The sequence below is a fragment of the Tasmannia lanceolata genome, unplaced genomic scaffold (assembly GCF_043159265.1).
Source record: "Tasmannia lanceolata isolate RefF3 unplaced genomic scaffold, GAP_Taslan_0.1 ptg000037l, whole genome shotgun sequence".
Classification (NCBI taxonomy): Eukaryota; Viridiplantae; Streptophyta; class Magnoliopsida; order Canellales; family Winteraceae; genus Tasmannia; species Tasmannia lanceolata.
In genome coordinates this window covers 36,463,596-36,483,453 of record NW_027518714.1, presented here as the reverse complement: position 1 = coordinate 36,483,453, position 19,858 = coordinate 36,463,596, and positions in this window count along the sequence as shown.

Below are 19,858 nucleotides of genomic sequence, written 5' to 3'. Positions count from 1 at the left end.
GTCGAAAAGTGGAGAAATTTCTATCAATTAGATGCCTTCAAATTCTCTTTTGAGTAAAAAAATCTCATTTAAAAATTCGGTGGGATGAGAGAGTTTTGGTCCATTTTAAAAAGAGTGTGTGAAACGTCACCCAAAATTAAAACTTGCCTAACTCTCTCATTTGAAGTCAAAAAGTGGTGAAATTTCTACCAATCGGAGGTCCTAAGATTCTTTTTCTTGGGAAAGAAATCTCATTTCAAATTTTGTTGGGATGAGAGAGTTGTAGTCCGTTTTATAAAGAGTGTGCGACACGCCATCCAAAATTAAAACCTGTGTAACTCTCTGACTTTAAGTTCAAAAGTGGTGAAATTTGTACCAATCTTCAAATTCTCTTTCCGGGGAAAAAAATCTTGTTTTAAAAATCGTTGGGGTGAGAGAGTTGTTGTCCGTCTTAAAAAGAGTGTGCGAAACGTCACCCAAAATTAAAACCACCATAAGTCTCTCTTTTCAAGTCCAAATATGGTGAAATTTCTAACAAATTAGTGGACTTCAAATTCTCTTTCAACGGAAAAAATCCCATTTAAAAATTCGGTAGGGCGAGAGAGTTTTGGACCATTTTATAATGAGTGTGTGAAACGTCACCCAAAATTAAAACGTCCACAACTCACTCATTTTAAGTCGAAAAGTGGAGAAATTTCTATCAATTAGATGCCTTCAAATTCTCTTTTGAGTAAAAAAATCTCATTTAAAAATTCGGTGGGATGGGAGAGTTTGGGTCCATTTTAAAAAGAGTGTGTGAAACGTCACCCAAAATTAAAACTTCCCTAACTCTCTCATTTGAAGTCAAAAAGTGGTGAAATTTCTACCAATCGGAGGTCCTAAGATTCTTTTTCTTGGGATAGAAATCTCATTTCAAATTTTGTTGGGATGAGAGAGTTGTAGTCCGTTTTATAAAGAGTGTGCGACACGTCATCCAAAATTAAAACCTGTGTAACTCTCTGACTTTAAGTTCAAAAGTGGTGAAATTTGTACCAATCTTCAAATTCTCTTTCCGGGGAAAAAAAACTTGTTTTAAAAATCGTTGGGGTGAGAGAGTTGTTGTCCGTCTTAAAAAGAGTGTGCGAAACGTCACCCAAAATTAAAACCACCATAAGTCTCTCTTTTCAAGTCCAAATGTGGTGAAATTTCTAACAAATTAGTGGACTTCAAATTCTCTTTCAACGAAAAAAATCCCATTTAAAAATTCGGTAGGGCGAGAGAGTTTTGGACCATTTTATAATGAGTGTGTGAAACGTCACCCAAAATTAAAACGTCCATAACTCACTCATTTTAAGTCGAAAAGTGGAGAAATTTCTATCAATTAGATGCCTTCAAATTCTCTTTTGAGTAAAAAAATCTCATTTAAAAATTCGGTGGGATGAGAGAGTTTTGGTCCATTTTAAAAAGAGTGTGTGAAACGTCACCCAAAATTAAAACTTGCCTAACTCTCTCATTTGAAGTCAAAAAGTGGTGAAATTTCTACCAATCGGAGGTCCTAAGATTCTTTTTCTTGGGAAAGAAATCTCATTTCAAATTTTGTTGGGATGAGAGAGTTGTAGTCCGTTTTATAAAGAGTGTGCGACACGCCATCCAAAATTAAAACCTGTGTAACTCTCTGACTTTAAGTTCAAAAGTGGTGAAATTTGTACCAATCTTCAAATTCTCTTTCCGGGGAAAAAAATCTTGTTTTAAAAATCGTTGGGGTGAGAGAGTTGTTGTCCGTCTTAAAAAGAGTGTGCGAAACGTCACCCAAAATTAAAACCACCATAAGTCTCTCTTTTCAAGTCCAAATATGGTGAAATTTCTAACAAATTAGTGGACTTCAAATTCTCTTTCAACGAAAAAAATCCCATTTAAAAATTCGGTAGGGCGAGAGAGTTTTGGACCATTTTATAATGAGTGTGTGAAACGTCACCCAAAATTAAAACGTCCATAACTCACTCATTTTAAGTCGAAAAGTGGAGAAATTTCTATCAATTAGATGCCTTCAAATTCTCTTTTGAGTAAAAAAATCTCATTTAAAAATTCGGTGGGATGAGAGAGTTTTGGTCCATTTTAAAAAGAGTGTGTGAAACGTCACCCAAAATTAAAACTTGCCTAACTCTCTCATTTGAAGTCAAAAAGTGGTGAAATTTCTACCAATCGGAGGTCCTAAGATTCTTTTTCTTGGGAAAGAAATCTCATTTCAAATTTTGTTGGGATGAGAGAGTTGTAGTCCGTTTTATAAAGAGTGTGCGACACGCCATCCAAAATTAAAACCTGTGTAACTCTCTGACTTTAAGTTCAAAAGTGGTGAAATTTCTACCAATCTTCAAATTCTCTTTCCGGGGAAAAAAATCTTGTTTTAAAAATCGTTGGGGTGAGAGAGTTGTTGTCCGTCTTAAAAAGAGTGTGCGAAACGTCACCCAAAATTAAAACCACCATAAGTCTCTCTTTTCAAGTCCAAATATGGTGAAATTTCTAACAAATTAGTGGACTTCAAATTCTCTTTCAACGAAAAAAATCCCATTTAAAAATTCGGTAGGGCGAGAGAGTTTTGGACCATTTTATAATGAGTGTGTGAAACGTCACCCAAAATTAAAACGTCCATAACTCACTCATTTTAAGTCGAAAAGTGGAGAAATTTCTATCAATTAGATGCCTTCAAATTCTCTTTTGAGTAAAAAAATCTCATTTAAAAATTCGGTGGGATGAGAGAGTTTTGGTCCATTTTAAAAAGAGTGTGTGAAACGTCACCCAAAATTAAAACTTGCCTAACTCTCTCATTTGAAGTCAAAAAGTGGTGAAATTTCTACCAATCGGAGGTCCTAAGATTCTTTTTCTTGGGAAAGAAATCTCATTTCAAATTTTGTTGGGATGAGAGAGTTGTAGTCCGTTTTATAAAGAGTGTGCGACACGCCATCCAAAATTAAAACCTGTGTAACTCTCTGACTTTAAGTTCAAAAGTGGTGAAATTTCTACCAATCTTCAAATTCTCTTTCCGGGGAAAAAAATCTTGTTTTAAAAATCGTTGGGGTGAGAGAGTTGTTGTCCGTCTTAAAAAGAGTGTGCGAAACGTCACCCAAAATTAAAACCACCATAAGTCTCTCTTTTCAAGTCCAAATATGGTGAAATTTCTAACAAATTAGTGGACTTCAAATTCTCTTTCAACGAAAAAAATCCCATTTAAAAATTCGGTAGGGCGAGAGAGTTTTGGACCATTTTATAATGAGTGTGTGAAACGTCACCCAAAATTAAAACGTCCATAACTCACTCATTTTAAGTCGAAAAGTGGAGAAATTTCTATCAATTAGATGCCTTCAAATTCTCTTTTGAGTAAAAAAATCTCATTTAAAAATTCGGTGGGATGAGAGAGTTTTGGTCCATTTTAAAAAGAGTGTGTGAAACGTCACCCAAAATTAAAACTTGCCTAACTCTCTCATTTGAAGTCAAAAAGTGGTGAAATTTCTACCAATCGGAGGTCCTAAGATTCTTTTTCTTGGGAAAGAAATCTCATTTCAAATTTTGTTGGGATGAGAGAGTTGTAGTCCGTTTTATAAAGAGTGTGCGACACGTCATCCAAAATTAAAACCTGTGTAACTCTCTGACTTTAAGTTCAAAAGTGGTGAAATTTGTACCAATCTTCAAATTCTCTTTCCGGGGAAAAAAATCTTGTTTTAAAAATCGTTGGGGTGGGAGAGTTGTTGTCCGTCTTAAAAAGAGTGTGCGAAACGTCACCCAAAATTAAAACCACCATAAGTCTCTCTTTTCAAGTCCAAATATGGTGAAATTTCTAACAAATTAGTGGACTTCAAATTCTCTTTCAACGAAAAAAATCCCATTTAAAAATTCGGTAGGGCGAGAGAGTTTTGGACCATTTTATAATGACTGTGTGAAACGTCACCCAAAATTAAAACGTCCATAACTCACTCATTTTAAGTCGAAAAGTGGAGAAATTTCTATCAATTAGATGCCTTCAAATTTTCTTTTGAGTAAAAAAATCTCATTTAAAAATTCGGTGGGATGAGAGAGTTTTGGTCCATTTTAAAAAGAGTGTGTGGGAACGTCACCCAAAATTAAAACTTGCCTAACTCTCTCATTTGAAGTCAAAAAGTGGTGAAATTTCTACCAATCGGAGGTCCTAAGATTCTTTTTCTTGGGAAAGAAATCTCATTTCAAATTTTGTTGGGATGAGAGAGTTGTAGTCCGTTTTATAAAGAGTGTGCGACACGCCATCCAAAATTAAAACCTGTGTAACTCTCTGACTTTAAGTTCAAAAGTGGTGAAATTTCTACCAATCTTCAAATTCTCTTTCCGGGGAAAAAAATCTTGTTTTAAAAATCGTTGGGGTGAGAGAGTTGTTGTCCGTCTTAAAAAGAGTGTGCGAAACGTCACCCAAAATTAAAACCACCATAAGTCTCTCTTTTCAAGTCCAAATATGGTGAAATTTCTAACAAATTAGTGGACTTCAAATTCTCTTTCAACGAAAAAAATCCCATTTAAAAATTCGGTAGGGCGAGAGAGTTTTGGACCATTTTATAATGACTGTGTGAAACGTCACCCAAAATTAAAACGTCCATAACTCACTCATTTTAAGTCGAAAAGTGGAGAAATTTCTATCAATTAGATGCCTTCAAATTCTCTTTTGAGTAAAAAATTCTCATTTAAAAATTCGGTGGGATGAGAGAGTTTTGGTCCATTTTAAAAAGAGTGTGTGAAACGTCACCCAAAATTAAAACTTCCCTAACTCTCTCATTTGAAGTCAAAAAGTGGTGAAATTTCTACCAATCGGAGGTCCTAAGATTCTTTTTCTTGGGATAGAAATCTCATTTCAAATTTTGTTGGGATGAGAGAGTTGTAGTCAGTTTTATAAAGAGTGTGCGACACGTCATCCAAAATTAAAACCTGTGTAACTCTCTGACTTTAAGTTCAAAAGTGGTGAAATTTGTACCAATTTTCAAATTCTCTTTCCGGGGAAAAAAATCTTGTTTTAAAAATCGTTGGGGTGAGAGAGTTGTTGTCCGTCTTAAAAAGAGTGTGCGAAACGTCACCCAAAATTAAAACCACCATAAGTCTCTCTTTTCAAGTCCAAATGTGGTGAAATTTCTAACAAATTAGTGGACTTCAAATTCTCTTTCAACGAAAAAAATCCCATTTAAAAATTCGGTAGGGCGAGAGAGTTTTGGACTATTTTATAATGAGTGTGTGAAACGTCACCCAAAATTAAAACGTCCATAACTCACTCATTTTAAGTCGAAAAGTGGAGAAATTTCTATCAATTAGATGCGTTCAAATTCTCTTTTGAGTAAAAAAATCTCATTTAAAAATTCGGTAGGATGAGGGAGTTTTGGTCCATTTTAAAAAGAGTGTGTGAAACGTCACCCAAAATTAAAACTTGCCTAACTCTCTCATTTGAAGTCAAAAAGTGGTGAAATTTCTACCAATCGGAGGTCCTAAGATTCTTTTTCTTGGGAAAGAAATCTCATTTCAAATTTTGTTGGGATGAGAGAGTTGTAGTCCGTTTTATAAAGAGTGTGCGACACGTCATCCAAAATTAAAACCTGTGTAACTCTCTGACTTTAAGTTCAAAAGTGGTGAAATTTGTACCAATCTTCAAATTCTCTTTCCGGGGAAAAAAATCTTGTTTTAAAAATCGTTGGGGTGAGAGAGTTGTTGTCTGTCTTAAAAAGAGTGTGCGAAACGTCACCCAAAATTAAAACCACCATAAGTCTCTCTTTTCAAGTCCAAATATGGTGAAATTTCTAACAAATTAGTGGACTTCAAATTCTCTTTCAACGAAAAAAATCCCATTTAAAAATTCGGTAGGGCGAGAGAGTTTTGGACCATTTTATAATGACTGTGTGAAACGTCACCCAAAATTAAAACGTCCATAACTCACTCATTTTAAGTCGAAAAGTGGAGAAATTTCTATCAATTAGATGCCTTCAAATTCTCTTTTGAGTAAAAAATTCTCATTTAAAAATTCGGTGGGATGAGAGAGTTTTGGTCCATTTTAAAAAGAGTGTGTGAAACGTCACCCAAAATTAAAACTTCCCTAACTCTCTCATTTGAAGTCAAAAAGTGGTGAAATTTCTACCAATCGGAGGTCCTAAGATTCTTTTTCTTGGGATAGAAATCTCATTTCAAATTTTGTTGGGATGAGAGAGTTGTAGTCAGTTTTATAAAGAGTGTGCGACACGTCATCCAAAATTAAAACCTGTGTAACTCTCTGACTTTAAGTTCAAAAGTGGTGAAATTTGTACCAATTTTCAAATTCTCTTTCCGGGGAAAAAAATCTTGTTTTAAAAATCGTTGGGGTGAGAGAGTTGTTGTCCGTCTTAAAAAGAGTGTGCGAAACGTCACCCAAAATTAAAACCACCATAAGTCTCTCTTTTCAAGTCCAAATGTGGTGAAATTTCTAACAAATTAGTGGACTTCAAATTCTCTTTCAACGAAAAAAATCCCATTTAAAAATTCGGTAGGGCGAGAGAGTTTTGGACTATTTTATAATGAGTGTGTGAAACGTCACCCAAAATTAAAACGTCCATAACTCACTCATTTTAAGTCGAAAAGTGGAGAAATTTCTATCAATTAGATGCGTTCAAATTCTCTTTTGAGTAAAAAAATCTCATTTAAAAATTCGGTAGGATGAGGGAGTTTTGGTCCATTTTAAAAAGAGTGTGTGAAACGTCACCCAAAATTAAAACTTGCCTAACTCTCTCATTTGAAGTCAAAAAGTGGTGAAATTTCTACCAATCGGAGGTCCTAAGATTCTTTTTCTTGGGAAAGAAATCTCATTTCAAATTTTGTTGGGATGAGAGAGTTGTAGTCCGTTTTATAAAGAGTGTGCGACACGTCATCCAAAATTAAAACCTGTGTAACTCTCTGACTTTAAGTTCAAAAGTGGTGAAATTTGTACCAATCTTCAAATTCTCTTTCCGGGGAAAAAAATCTTGTTTTAAAAATCGTTGGGGTGAGAGAGTTGTTGTCTGTCTTAAAAAGAGTGTGCGAAACGTCACCCAAAATTAAAACCACCATAAGTCTCTCTTTTCAAGTCCAAATATGGTGAAATTTCTAACAAATTAGTGGACTTCAAATTCTCTTTCAACGAAAAAAATCCCATTTAAAAATTCGGTAGGGCGAGAGAGTTTTGGACCATTTTATAATGAGTGTGTGAAACGTCACCCAAAATTAAAACGTCCATAACTCACTCATTTTAAGTCGAAAAGTGGAGAAATTTCTATCAATTAGATGCCTTCAAATTCTCTTTTGAGTAAAAAAATCTCATTTAAAAATTCGGTGGGATGAGAGAGTTTTGGTCCATTTTAAAAAGAGTGTGTGAAACGTCACCCAAAATTAAAACTTGCCTAACTCTCTCATTTGAAGTCAAAAAGTGGTGAAATTTCTACCAATCGGAGGTCGTAAGATTCTTTTTCTTGGGAAAGAAATCTCATTTCAAATTTTGTTGGGATGAGAGAGTTGTAGTCCGTTTTATAAAGATTGTGCGACACGTCATCCAAAATTAAAACCTGTGTAACTCTCTGACTTTAAGTTCAAAAGTGGTGAAATTTGTACCAATCTTCAAATTCTCTTTCCGGGGAAAAAAATCTTGTTTTCAAAATCGTTGGGGTGAGAGAGTTGTTGTCCGTCTTAAAAAGAGTGTGCGAAACGTCACCCAAAATTAAAACCACCATAAGTCTCTCTTTTCAAGTCCAAATATGGTGAAATTTCTAACAAATTAGTGGACTTCAAATTCTCTTTCAACGAAAAAAATCCCATTTAAAAATTCGGTAGGGCGAGAGAGTTTTGGACCATTTTATAATGAGTGTGTGAAACGTCACCCAAAATTAAAACGTCCATAACTCACTCATTTTAAGTCGAAAAGTGGAGAAATTTCTATCAATTAGATGCCTTCAAATTCTCTTTTGAGTAAAAAAATCTCATTTAAAAATTCGGTGGGATGAGAGAGTTTTGGTCCATTTTAAAAAGAGTGTGTGAAACGTCACCCAAAATTAAAACTTGCCTAACTCTCTCATTTGAAGTCAAAAAGTGGTGAAATTTCTACCAATCGGAGGTCCTAAGATTCTTTTTCTTGGGAAAGAAATCTCATTTCAAATTTTGTTGGGATGAGAGAGTTGTAGTCCGTTTTATAAAGAGTGTGCGACACGCCATCCAAAATTAAAACCTGTGTAACTCTCTGACTTTAAGTTCAAAAGTGGTGAAATTTCTACCAATCTTCAAATTCTCTTTCCGGGGAAAAAAATCTTGTTTTAAAAATCGTTGGGGTGAGAGAGTTGTTGTCAGTCTTAAAAAGAGTGTGCGAAACGTCACCCAAAATTAAAACCACCATAAGTCTCTCTTTTCAAGTCCAAATATGGTGAAATTTCTAACAAATTAGTGGACTTCAAATTCTCTTTCAACGAAAAAAATCCCATTTAAAAATTCGGTAGGGCGAGAGAGTTTTGGACCATTTTATAATGAGTGTGTGAAACGTCACCCAAAATTAAAACGTCCATAACTCACTCATTTTAAGTCGAAAAGTGGAGAAATTTCTATCAATTAGATGCCTTCAAATTCTCTTTTGAGTAAAAAAATCTCATTTAAAAATTCGGTGGGATGAGAGAGTTTTGGTCCATTTTAAAAAGAGTGTGTGAAACGTCACCCAAAATTAAAACTTGCCTAACTCTCTCATTTGAAGTCAAAAAGTGGTGAAATTTCTACCAATCGGAGGTCCTAAGATTCTTTTTCTTGGGAAAGAAATCTCATTTCAAATTTTGTTGGGATGAGAGAGTTGTAGTCCGTTTTATAAAGAGTGTGCGACACGCCATCCAAAATTAAAACCTGTGTAACTCTCTGACTTTAACTTCAAAAGTGGTGAAATTTGTACCAATCTTCAAATTCTCTTTTCGGGGAAAAAAATCTTGTTTTAAAAATCGTTGGGGTGAGAGAGTTGTTGTCCGTCTTAAAAAGAGTGTGCGAAACGTCACCCAAAATTAAAACCACTATAAGTCTCTCTTTTCAAGTCCAAATATGGTGAAATTTCTAACAAATTAGTGGACTTCAAATTCTCTTTCAACGAAAAAAATCCCATTTAAAAATTCGGTAGGGCGAGAGAGTTTTGGACCATTTTATAATGAGTGTGTGAAACGTCACCCAAAATTAAAACGTCCATAACTCACTCATTTTAAGTCGAAAAGTGGAGAAATTTCTATCAATTAGATGCCTTCAAATTCTCTTTTGAGTAAAAAAATCTCATTTAAAAATTCGGTGGGATGAGAGAGTTTTGGTCCATTTTAAAAAGAGTGTGTGAAACGTCACCCAAAATTAAAACTTGCCTAACTCTCTCATTTGAAGTCAAAAAGTGGTGAAATTTCTACCAATCGGAGGTCCTAAGATTCTTTTTCTTGGGAAAGAAATCTCATTTCAAATTTTGTTGGGATGAGAGAGTTGTAGTCCGTTTTATAAAGAGTGTGCGACACGCCATCCAAAATTAAAACCTGTGTAACTCTCTGACTTTAAGTTCAAAAGTGGTGAAATTTCTACCAATCTTCAAATTCTCTTTCCGGGGAAAAAAATCTTGTTTTAAAAATCGTTGGGGTGAGAGAGTTGTTGTCCGTCTTAAAAAGAGTGTGCGAAACGTCACCCAAAATTAAAACCACCATAAGTCTCTCTTTTCAAGTCCAAATATGGTGAAATTTCTAACAAATTAGTGGACTTTAAATTCTCTTTCAACGAAAAAAATCCCATTTAAAAATTCGGTAGGGCGAGAGAGTTTTGGACCATTTTATAATGAGTGTGTGAAACGTCACCCAAAATTAAAACGTCCATAACTCACTCATTTTAAGTCGAAAAGTGGAGAAATTTCTATCAATTAGATGCCTTCAAATTCTCTTTTGAGTAAAAAAATCTCATTTAAAAATTCGGTGGGATGAGAGAGTTTTGGTCCATTTTAAAAAGAGTGTGTGAAACGTCACCCAAAATTAAAACTTGCCTAACTCTCTCATTTGAAGTCAAAAAGTGGTGAAATTTCTACCAATCGGAGGTCCTAAGATTCTTTTTCTTGGGAAAGAAATCTCATTTCAAATTTTGTTGGGATGAGAGAGTTGTAGTCCGTTTTATAAAGAGTGTGCGACACGCCATCCAAAATTAAAACCTGTGTAACTCTCTGACTTTAAGTTCAAAAGTGGTGAAATTTGTACCAATCTTCAAATTCTCTTTCCGGGGAAAAAAATCTTGTTTTAAAAATCGTTGGGGTGAGAGAGTAGTTGTCCGTCTTAAAAAGAGTGTGCGAAACGTCACCCAAAATTAAAACCACCATAAGTCTCTCTTTTCAAGTCCAAATATGGTGAAATTTCTAACAAATTAGTGGACTTCAAATTCTCTTTCAACGAAAAAAATCCCATTTAAAAATTCGGTAGGGCGAGAGAGTTTTGGACCATTTTATAATGAGTGTGTGAAACGTCACCCAAAATTAAAACGTCCACAACTCACTCATTTTAAGTCGAAAAGTGGAGAAATTTCTATCAATTAGATGCCTTCAAATTTCTCTTTTGAGTAAAAAAATCTCATTTAAAAATTCGGTGGGATGGGAGAGTTTGGGTCCATTTTAAAAAGAGTGTGTGAAACGTCACCCAAAATTAAAACTTCCCTAACTCTCTCATTTGAAGTCAAAAAGTGGTGAAATTTCTACCAATCGGAGGTCCTAAGATTCTTTTTCTTGGGATAGAAATCTCATTTCAAATTTTGTTGGGATGAGAGAGTTGTAGTCCGTTTTATAAAGAGTGTGCGACACGTCATCCAAAATTAAAACCTGTGTAACTCTCTGACTTTAAGTTCAAAAGTGGTGAAATTTGTACCAATCTTCAAATTCTCTTTCCGGGGAAAAAAATCTTGTTTTAAAAATCGTTGGGGTGAGAGAGTTGTTGTCCGTCTTAAAAAGAGTGTGCGAAACGTCACCCAAAATTAAAACCACCATAAGTCTCTCTTTTCAAGTCCAAATGTGGTGAAATTTCTAACAAATTAGTAGACTTCAAATTCTCTTTCAACGAAAAAAATCCCATTTAAAAATTCGGTAGGGCGAGAGAGTTTTGGACCATTTTATAATGAGTGTGTGAAACGTCACCCAAAATTAAAACGTCCATAACTCACTCATTTTAAGTCGAAAAGTGGAGAAATCTCTAACAATTAGATGCCTTCAAATTCTCTTTTGAGTAAAAAAATCTCATTTAAAAATTCGGTGGGATGAGAGAGTTTTGGTCCATTTTAAAAAGAGTGTGTGAAACGTCACCCAAAATTAAAACTTGCCTAACTCTCTCATTTGAAGTCAAAAAGTGGTGAAATTTCTACCAATCGGAGGTCCTAAGATTCTTTTTCTTGGGAAAGAAATCTCATTTCAAATTTTGTTGGGATGAGAGAGTTGTAGTCCGTTTTATAAAGAGTGTGCGACACGTCATCCAAAATTAAAACCTGTGTAACTCTCTGACTTTAAGTTCAAAAGTGGTGAAATTTCTACCAATCTTCAAATTCTCTTTCCGGGGAAAAAAATCTTGTTTTAAAAATCGTTGGGGTGAGAGAGTTGTTGTCCGTCTTAAAAAGAGTGTGCGAAACGTCACCCAAAATTAAAACCACCATAAGTCTCTCTTTTCAAGTCCAAATGTGGTGAAATTTCTAACAAATTAGTGGACTTCAAATTCTCTTTCAACGAAAAAAATCCCATTTAAAAATTCGGTAGGGCGAGAGAGTTTTGGACCATTTTATAATGAGTGTGTGAAACGTCACCCAAAATTAAAACGTCCATAACTCACTCATTTTAAGTCGAAAAGTGGAGAAATTTCTATCAATTAGATGCCTTCAAATTCTCTTTTGAGTAAAAAAATCTCATTTAAAAATTCGGTGGGATGAGAGAGTTTTGGTCCATTTTAAAAAGAGTGTGTGAAACGTCACCCAAAATTAAAACTTGCCTAACTCTCTCATTTGAAGTCAAAAAGTGGTGAAATTTCTACCAATCGGAGGTCCTAAGATTCTTTTTCTTGGGAAAGAAATCTCATTTCAAATTTTGTTGGGATGAGAGAGTTGTAGTCCGTTTTATAAAGAGTGTGCGACACGCCATCCAAAATTAAAACCTGTGTAACTCTCTGACTTTAAGTTCAAAAGTGGTGAAATTTCTACCAATCTTCAAATTCTCTTTCCGGGGAAAAAAATCTTGTTTTAAAAATCGTTGGGGTGAGAGAGTTGTTGTCCGTCTTAAAAAGAGTGTGCGAAACGTCACCCAAAATTAAAACCACCATAAGTCTCTCTTTTCAAGTCCAAATATGGTGAAATTTCTAACAAATTAGTGGACTTCAAATTCTCTTTCAACGAAAAAAATCCCATTTAAAAATTCGGTAGGGCGAGAGAGTTTTGGACCATTTTATAATGAGTGTGTGAAACGTCACCCAAAATTAAAACGTCCATAACTCACTCATTTTAAGTCGAAAAGTGGAGAAATTTCTATCAATTAGATGCCTTCAAATTCTCTTTTGAGTAAAAAAATCTCATTTAAAAATTCGGTGGGATGAGAGAGTTTTGGTCCATTTTAAAAAGAGTGTGTGAAACGTCACCCAAAATTAAAACTTGCCTAACTCTCTCATTTGAAGTCAAAAAGTGGTGAAATTTCTACCAATCGGAGGTCCTAAGATTCTTTTTCTTGGGAAAGAAATCTCATTTCAAATTTTGTTGGGATGAGAGAGTTGTAGTCCGTTTTATAAAGAGTGTGCGACACGCCATCCAAAATTAAAACCTGTGTAACTCTCTGACTTTAAGTTCAAAAGTGGTGAAATTTGTACCAATCTTCAAATTCTCTTTTCGGGGAAAAAAATCTTGTTTTAAAAATCGTTGGGGTGAGAGAGTTGTTGTCCGTCTTAAAAAGAGTGTGCGAAACGTCACCCAAAATTAAAACCACTATAAGTCTCTCTTTTCAAGTCCAAATATGGTGAAATTTCTAACAAATTAGTGGACTTCAAATTCTCTTTCAACGAAAAAAATCCCATTTAAAAATTCGGTAGGGCGAGAGAGTTTTGGACCATTTTATAATGAGTGTGTGAAACGTCACCCAAAATTAAAACGTCCATAACTCACTCATTTTAAGTCGAAAAGTGGAGAAATTTCTATCAATTAGATGCCTTCAAATTCTCTTTTGAGTAAAAAAATCTCATTTAAAAATTCGGTGGGATGAGAGAGTTTTGGTCCATTTTAAAAAGAGTGTGTGAAACGTCACCCAAAATTAAAACTTGCCTAACTCTCTCATTTGAAGTCAAAAAGTGGTGAAATTTCTACCAATCGGAGGTCCTAAGATTCTTTTTCTTGGGAAAGAAATCTCATTTCAAATTTTGTTGGGATGAGAGAGTTGTAGTCCGTTTTATAAAGAGTGTGCGACACGCCATCCAAAATTAAAACCTGTGTAACTCTCTGACTTTAAGTTCAAAAGTGGTGAAATTTCTACCAATCTTCAAATTCTCTTTCCGGGGAAAAAAATCTTGTTTTAAAAATCGTTGGGGTGAGAGAGTTGTTGTCCGTCTTAAAAAGAGTGTGCGAAACGTCACCCAAAATTAAAACCACCATAAGTCTCTCTTTTCAAGTCCAAATATGGTGAAATTTCTAACAAATTAGTGGACTTTAAATTCTCTTTCAACGAAAAAAATCCCATTTAAAAATTCGGTAGGGCGAGAGAGTTTTGGACCATTTTATAATGAGTGTGTGAAACGTCACCCAAAATTAAAACGTCCATAACTCACTCATTTTAAGTCGAAAAGTGGAGAAATTTCTATCAATTAGATGCCTTCAAATTCTCTTTTGAGTAAAAAAATCTCATTTAAAAATTCGGTGGGATGAGAGAGTTTTGGTCCATTTTAAAAAGAGTGTGTGAAACGTCACCCAAAATTAAAACTTGCCTAACTCTCTCATTTGAAGTCAAAAAGTGGTGAAATTTCTACCAATCGGAGGTCCTAAGATTCTTTTTCTTGGGAAAGAAATCTCATTTCAAATTTTGTTGGGATGAGAGAGTTGTAGTCCGTTTTATAAAGAGTGTGCGACACGCCATCCAAAATTAAAACCTGTGTAACTCTCTGACTTTAAGTTCAAAAGTGGTGAAATTTGTACCAATCTTCAAATTCTCTTTCCGGGGAAAAAAATCTTGTTTTAAAAATCGTTGGGGTGAGAGAGTAGTTGTCCGTCTTAAAAAGAGTGTGCGAAACGTCACCCAAAATTAAAACCACCATAAGTCTCTCTTTTCAAGTCCAAATATGGTGAAATTTCTAACAAATTAGTGGACTTCAAATTCTCTTTCAACGAAAAAAATCCCATTTAAAAATTCGGTAGGGCGAGAGAGTTTTGGACCATTTTATAATGAGTGTGTGAAACGTCACCCAAAATTAAAACGTCCACAACTCACTCATTTTAAGTCGAAAAGTGGAGAAATTTCTATCAATTAGATGCCTTCAAATTTCTCTTTTGAGTAAAGAAATCTCATTTAAAAATTCGGTGGGATGGGAGAGTTTGGGTCCATTTTAAAAAGAGTGTGTGAAACGTCACCCAAATTTAAAACTTCCCTAACTCTCTCATTTGAAGTCAAAAAGTGGTGAAATTTCTACCAATCGGAGGTCCTAAGATTCTTTTTCTTGGGATAGAAATCTCATTTCAAATTTTGTTGGGATGAGAGAGTTGTAGTCCGTTTTATAAAGAGTGTGCGACACGTCATCCAAAATTAAAACCTGTGTAACTCTCTGACTTTAAGTTCAAAAGTGGTGAAATTTGTACCAATCTTCAAATTCTCTTTCCGGGGAAAAAAATCTTGTTTTAAAAATCGTTGGGGTGAGAGAGTTGTTGTCCGTCTTAAAAAGAGTGTGCGAAACGTCACCCAAAATTAAAACCACCATAAGTCTCTCTTTTCAAGTCCAAATGTGGTGAAATTTCTAACAAATTAGTAGACTTCAAATTCTCTTTCAACGAAAAAAATCCCATTTAAAAATTCGGTAGGGCGAGAGAGTTTTGCACCATTTTATAATGAGTGTGTGAAACGTCACCCAAAATTAAAACGTCCATAACTCACTCATTTTAAGTCGAAAAGTGGAGAAATCTCTAACAATTAGATGCCTTCAAATTCTCTTTTGAGTAAAAAAATCTCATTTAAAAATTCGGTGGGATGAGAGAGTTTTGGTCCATTTTAAAAAGAGTGTGTGAAACGTCACCCAAAATTAAAACTTGCCTAACTCTCTCATTTGAAGTCAAAAAGTGGTGAAATTTCTACCAATCGGAGGTCCTAAGATTCTTTTTCTTGGGAAAGAAATCTCATTTCAAATTTTGTTGGGATGAGAGAGTTGTAGTCCGTTTTATAAAGAGTGTGCGACACGTCATCCAAAATTAAAACCTGTGTAACTCTCTGACTTTAAGTTCAAAAGTGGTGAAATTTCTACCAATCTTCAAATTCTCTTTCCGGGGAAAAAAATCTTGTTTTAAAAATCGTTGGGGTGAGAGAGTTGTTGTCCGTCTTAAAAAGAGTGTGCGAAACGTCACCCAAAATTAAAACCACCATAAGTCTCTCTTTTCAAGTCCAAATGTGGTGAAATTTCTAACAAATTAGTGGACTTCAAATTCTCTTTCAACGAAAAAAATCCCATTTAAAAATTCGGTAGGGCGAGAGAGTTTTGGACCATTTTATAATGAGTGTGTGAAACGTCACCCAAAATTAAAACGTCCATAACTCACTCATTTTAAGTCGAAAAGTGGATAAATTTCTATCAATTAGATGCCTTCAAATTCTCTTTTGAGTAAAAAAATCTCATTTAAAAATTCGGTGGGATGAGAGAGTTTCGGTCCATTTTAAAAAGAGTGTGTGAAACGTCACCCAAAATTAAAACTTCCCTAACTCTCTCATTTGAAGTCAAAAAGTGGTGTAATTTCTACCAATCGGAGGTCCTAAGATTCTTTTTCTTGGGATAGAAATCTCATTTCAAATTTTGTTGGGATGAGAGAGTTGTAGTCCGTATTATAAAGAGTGTGCGACACGTCATCCAAAATTAAAACCTGTGTAACTCTCTGACTTTAAGTTCAAAAGTGGTGAAATTTGTACCAATCTTCAAATTCTCTTTCCGGGGAAAAAAATCTTGTTTTAAAAATCGTTGGGGTGAGAGAGTTGTTGTCCGTCTTAAAAAGAGTGTGCGAAACGTCACCCAAAATTAAAACCACCATAAGTCTCTCTTTTCAAGTCCAAATGTGGTGAAATTTCTAACAAATTAGTGGACTTCAAATTCTCTTTCAACGAAAAAAATCCCATTTAAAAATTCGGTAGGGCGAGAGAGTTTTGGACCATTTTATAATGAGTGTGTGAAACGTCACCCAAAATTAAAACGTCCATAACTCACTCATTTTAAGTCGAAAAGTGGAGAAATTTCTATCAATTAGATGCCTTCAAATTCTCTTTGGAGTAAAAAAATCTCATTTAAAAATTCGGTGGGATGAGAGAGTTTTGGTCCATTTTAAAAAGAGTGTGTGAAACGTCACCCAAAATTAAAACTTGCCTAACTCTCTCATTTGAAGTCAAAAAGTGGTGAAATTTCTACCAATCGGAGGTCCTAAGATTCTTTTTCTTGGGAAAGAAATCTCATTTCAAATTTTGTTGGGATGAGAGAGTTGTAGTCCGTTTTATAAAGAGTGTGCGACACGTCATCCAAAATTAAAACCTGTGTAACTCTCTGACTTTAAGTTCAAAAGTGGTGAAATTTCTACCAATCTTCAAATTCTCTTTCCGGGGAAAAAAATCTTGTTTTAAAAATCGTTGGGGTGAGAGAGTTGTTGTCCGTCTTAAAAAGAGTGTGCGAAACGTCACCCAAAATTAAAACCACCATAAGTCTCTCTTTTCAAGTCCAAATGTGGTGAAATTTCTAACAAATTAGTGGACTTCAAATTCTCTTTCAACGAAAAAAATCCCATTTAAAAATTCGGTAGGGCGAGAGAGTTTTGGACTATTTTATAATGAGTGTGTGAAACGTCACCCAAAATTAAAACGTCCATAACTCACTCATTTTAAGTCGAAAAGTGGATAAATTTCTATCAATTAGATGCCTTCAAATTCTCTTTTGAGTAAAAAAATCTCATTTAAAAATTCGGTGGGATGAGAGAGTTTCGGTCCATTTTAAAAAGAGTGTGTGAAACGTCACCCAAAATTAAAACTTCCCTAACTCTCTCATTTGAAGTCAAAAAGTGGTGAAATTTCTACCAATCGGAGGTCCTAAGATTCTTTTTCTTGGGATAGAAATCTCATTTCAAATTTTGTTGGGATGAGAGAGTTGTAGTCCGTTTTATAAAGAGTGTGCGACACGTCATCCAAAATTAAAACCTGTGTAACTCTCTGACTTTAAGTTCAAAAGTGGTGAAATTTGTACCAATCTTCAAATTCTCTTTCCGGGGAAAAAAATCTTGTTTTAAAAATCGTTGGGGTGAGAGAGTTGTTGTCCGTCTTAAAAAGAGTGTGCGAAACGTCACCCAAAATTAAAACCACCATAAGTCTCTCTTTTCAAGTCCAAATGTGGTGAAATTTCTAACAAATTAGTGGACTTCAAATTCTCTTTCAACGAAAAAAATCCCATTTAAAAATTCGGTAGGGCGAGAGAGTTTTGGACCATTTTATAATGAGTGTGTGAAACGTCACCCAAAATTAAAACGTCCATAACTCACTCATTTTAAGTCGAAAAGTGGAGAAATTTCTATCAATTAGATGCCTTCAAATTCTCTTTGGAGTAAAAAAATCTCATTTAAAAATTCGGTGGGATGAGAGAGTTTTGGTCCATTTTAAAAAGAGTGTGTGAAACGTCACCCAAAATTAAAACTTGCCTAACTCTCTCATTTGAAGTCAAAAAGTGGTGAAATTTCTACCAATCGGAGGTCCTAAGATTCTTTTTCTTGGGAAAGAAATCTCATTTCAAATTTTGTTGGGATGAGAGAGTTGTAGTCCGTTTTATAAAGAGTGTGCGACACGTCATCCAAAATTAAAACCTGTGTAACTCTCTGACTTTAAGTTCAAAAGTGGTGAAATTTCTACCAATCTTCAAATTCTCTTTCCGGGGAAAAAAATCTTGTTTTAAAAATCGTTGGGGTGAGAGAGTTGTTGTCCGTCTTAAAAAGAGTGTGCGAAACGTCACCCAAAATTAAAACCACCATAAGTCTCTCTTTTCAAGTCCAAATGTGGTGAAATTTCTAACAAATTAGTGGACTTCAAATTCTCTTTCAACGAAAAAAATCCCATTTAAAAATTCGGTAGGGCGAGAGAGTTTTGGACTATTTTATAATGAGTGTGTGAAACGTCACCCAAAATTAAAACGTCCATAACTCACTCATTTTAAGTCGAAAAGTGGATAAATTTCTATCAATTAGATGCCTTCAAATTCTCTTTTGAGTAAAAAAATCTCATTTAAAAATTCGGTGGGATGAGAGAGTTTCGGTCCATTTTAAAAAGAGTGTGTGAAACGTCACCCAAAATTAAAACTTCCCTAACTCTCTCATTTGAAGTCAAAAAGTGGTGAAATTTCTACCAATCGGAGGTCCTAAGATTCTTTTTCTTGGGATAGAAATCTCATTTCAAATTTTGTTGGGATGAGAGAGTTGTAGTCCGTATTATAAACAGTGTGCGACACGTCATCCAAAATTAAAACCTGTGTAACTCTCTGACTTTAAGTTCAAAAGTGGTGAAATTTGTACCAATCTTCAAATTCTCTTTCCGGGGAAAAAAATCTTGTTTTAAAAATCGTTGGGGTGAGAGAGTTGTTGTCCGTCTTAAAAAGAGTGTGCGAAACGTCACCCAAAATTAAAACCACCATAAGTCTCTCTTTTCAAGTCCAAATGTGGTGAAATTTCTAACAAATTAGTGGACTTCAAATTCTCTTTCAACGAAAAAAATCCCATTTAAAAATTCGGTAGGGCGAGAGAGTTTTGGACCATTTTATAATGAGTGTGTGAAACGTCACCCAAAATTAAAACGTCCATAACTCACTCATTTTAAGTCGAAAAGTGGAGAAATTTCTATCAATTAGATGCCTTCAAATTCTCTTTTGAGTAAAAAAATCTCATTTAAAAATTCGGTGGGATGAGAGAGTTTTGGTCCAGTTTAAAAAGAGTGTGTGAAACGTCACCCAAAATTAAAACTTGCCTAACTCTCTCATTTGAAGTCAAAAAGTGGTGAAATTTCTACCAATCGGAGGTCCTAAGATTCTTTTTCTTGGGAAAGAAATCTCATTTCAAATTTTGTTGGGATGAGAGAGTTGTAGTCCGTTTTATAAAGAGTGTGCGACACGCCATCCAAAATTAAAACCTGTGTAACTCTCTGACTTTAAGTTCAAAAGTGGTGAAATTTCTACCAATCTTCAAATTCTCTTTCCGGGGAAAAAAATCTTGTTTTTAAAATCGTTGGGGTGAGAGAGTTGTTGTCCGTCTTAAAAAGAGTGTGCGAAACGTCACCCAAAATTAAAACCACCATAAGTCTCTCTTTTCAAGTCCAAATATGGTGAAATTTCTAACAAATTAGTGGACTTCAAATTCTCTTTCAACGAAAAAAATCCCATTTAAAAATTCGGTAGGGCGAGAGAGTTTTGGACCATTTTATAATGAGTGTGTGAAACGTCACCCAAAATTAAAACGTCCATAACTCACTCATTTTAAGTCGAAAAGTGGAGAAATTTCTATCAATTAGATGCCTTCAAATTCTCTTTTGAGTAAAAAAATCTCATTTAAAAATTCGGTGGGATGAGAGAGTTTTGGTCCATTTTAAAAAGAGTGTGTGAAACGTCACCCAAAATTAAAACTTGCCTAACTCTCTCATTTGAAGTCAAAAAGT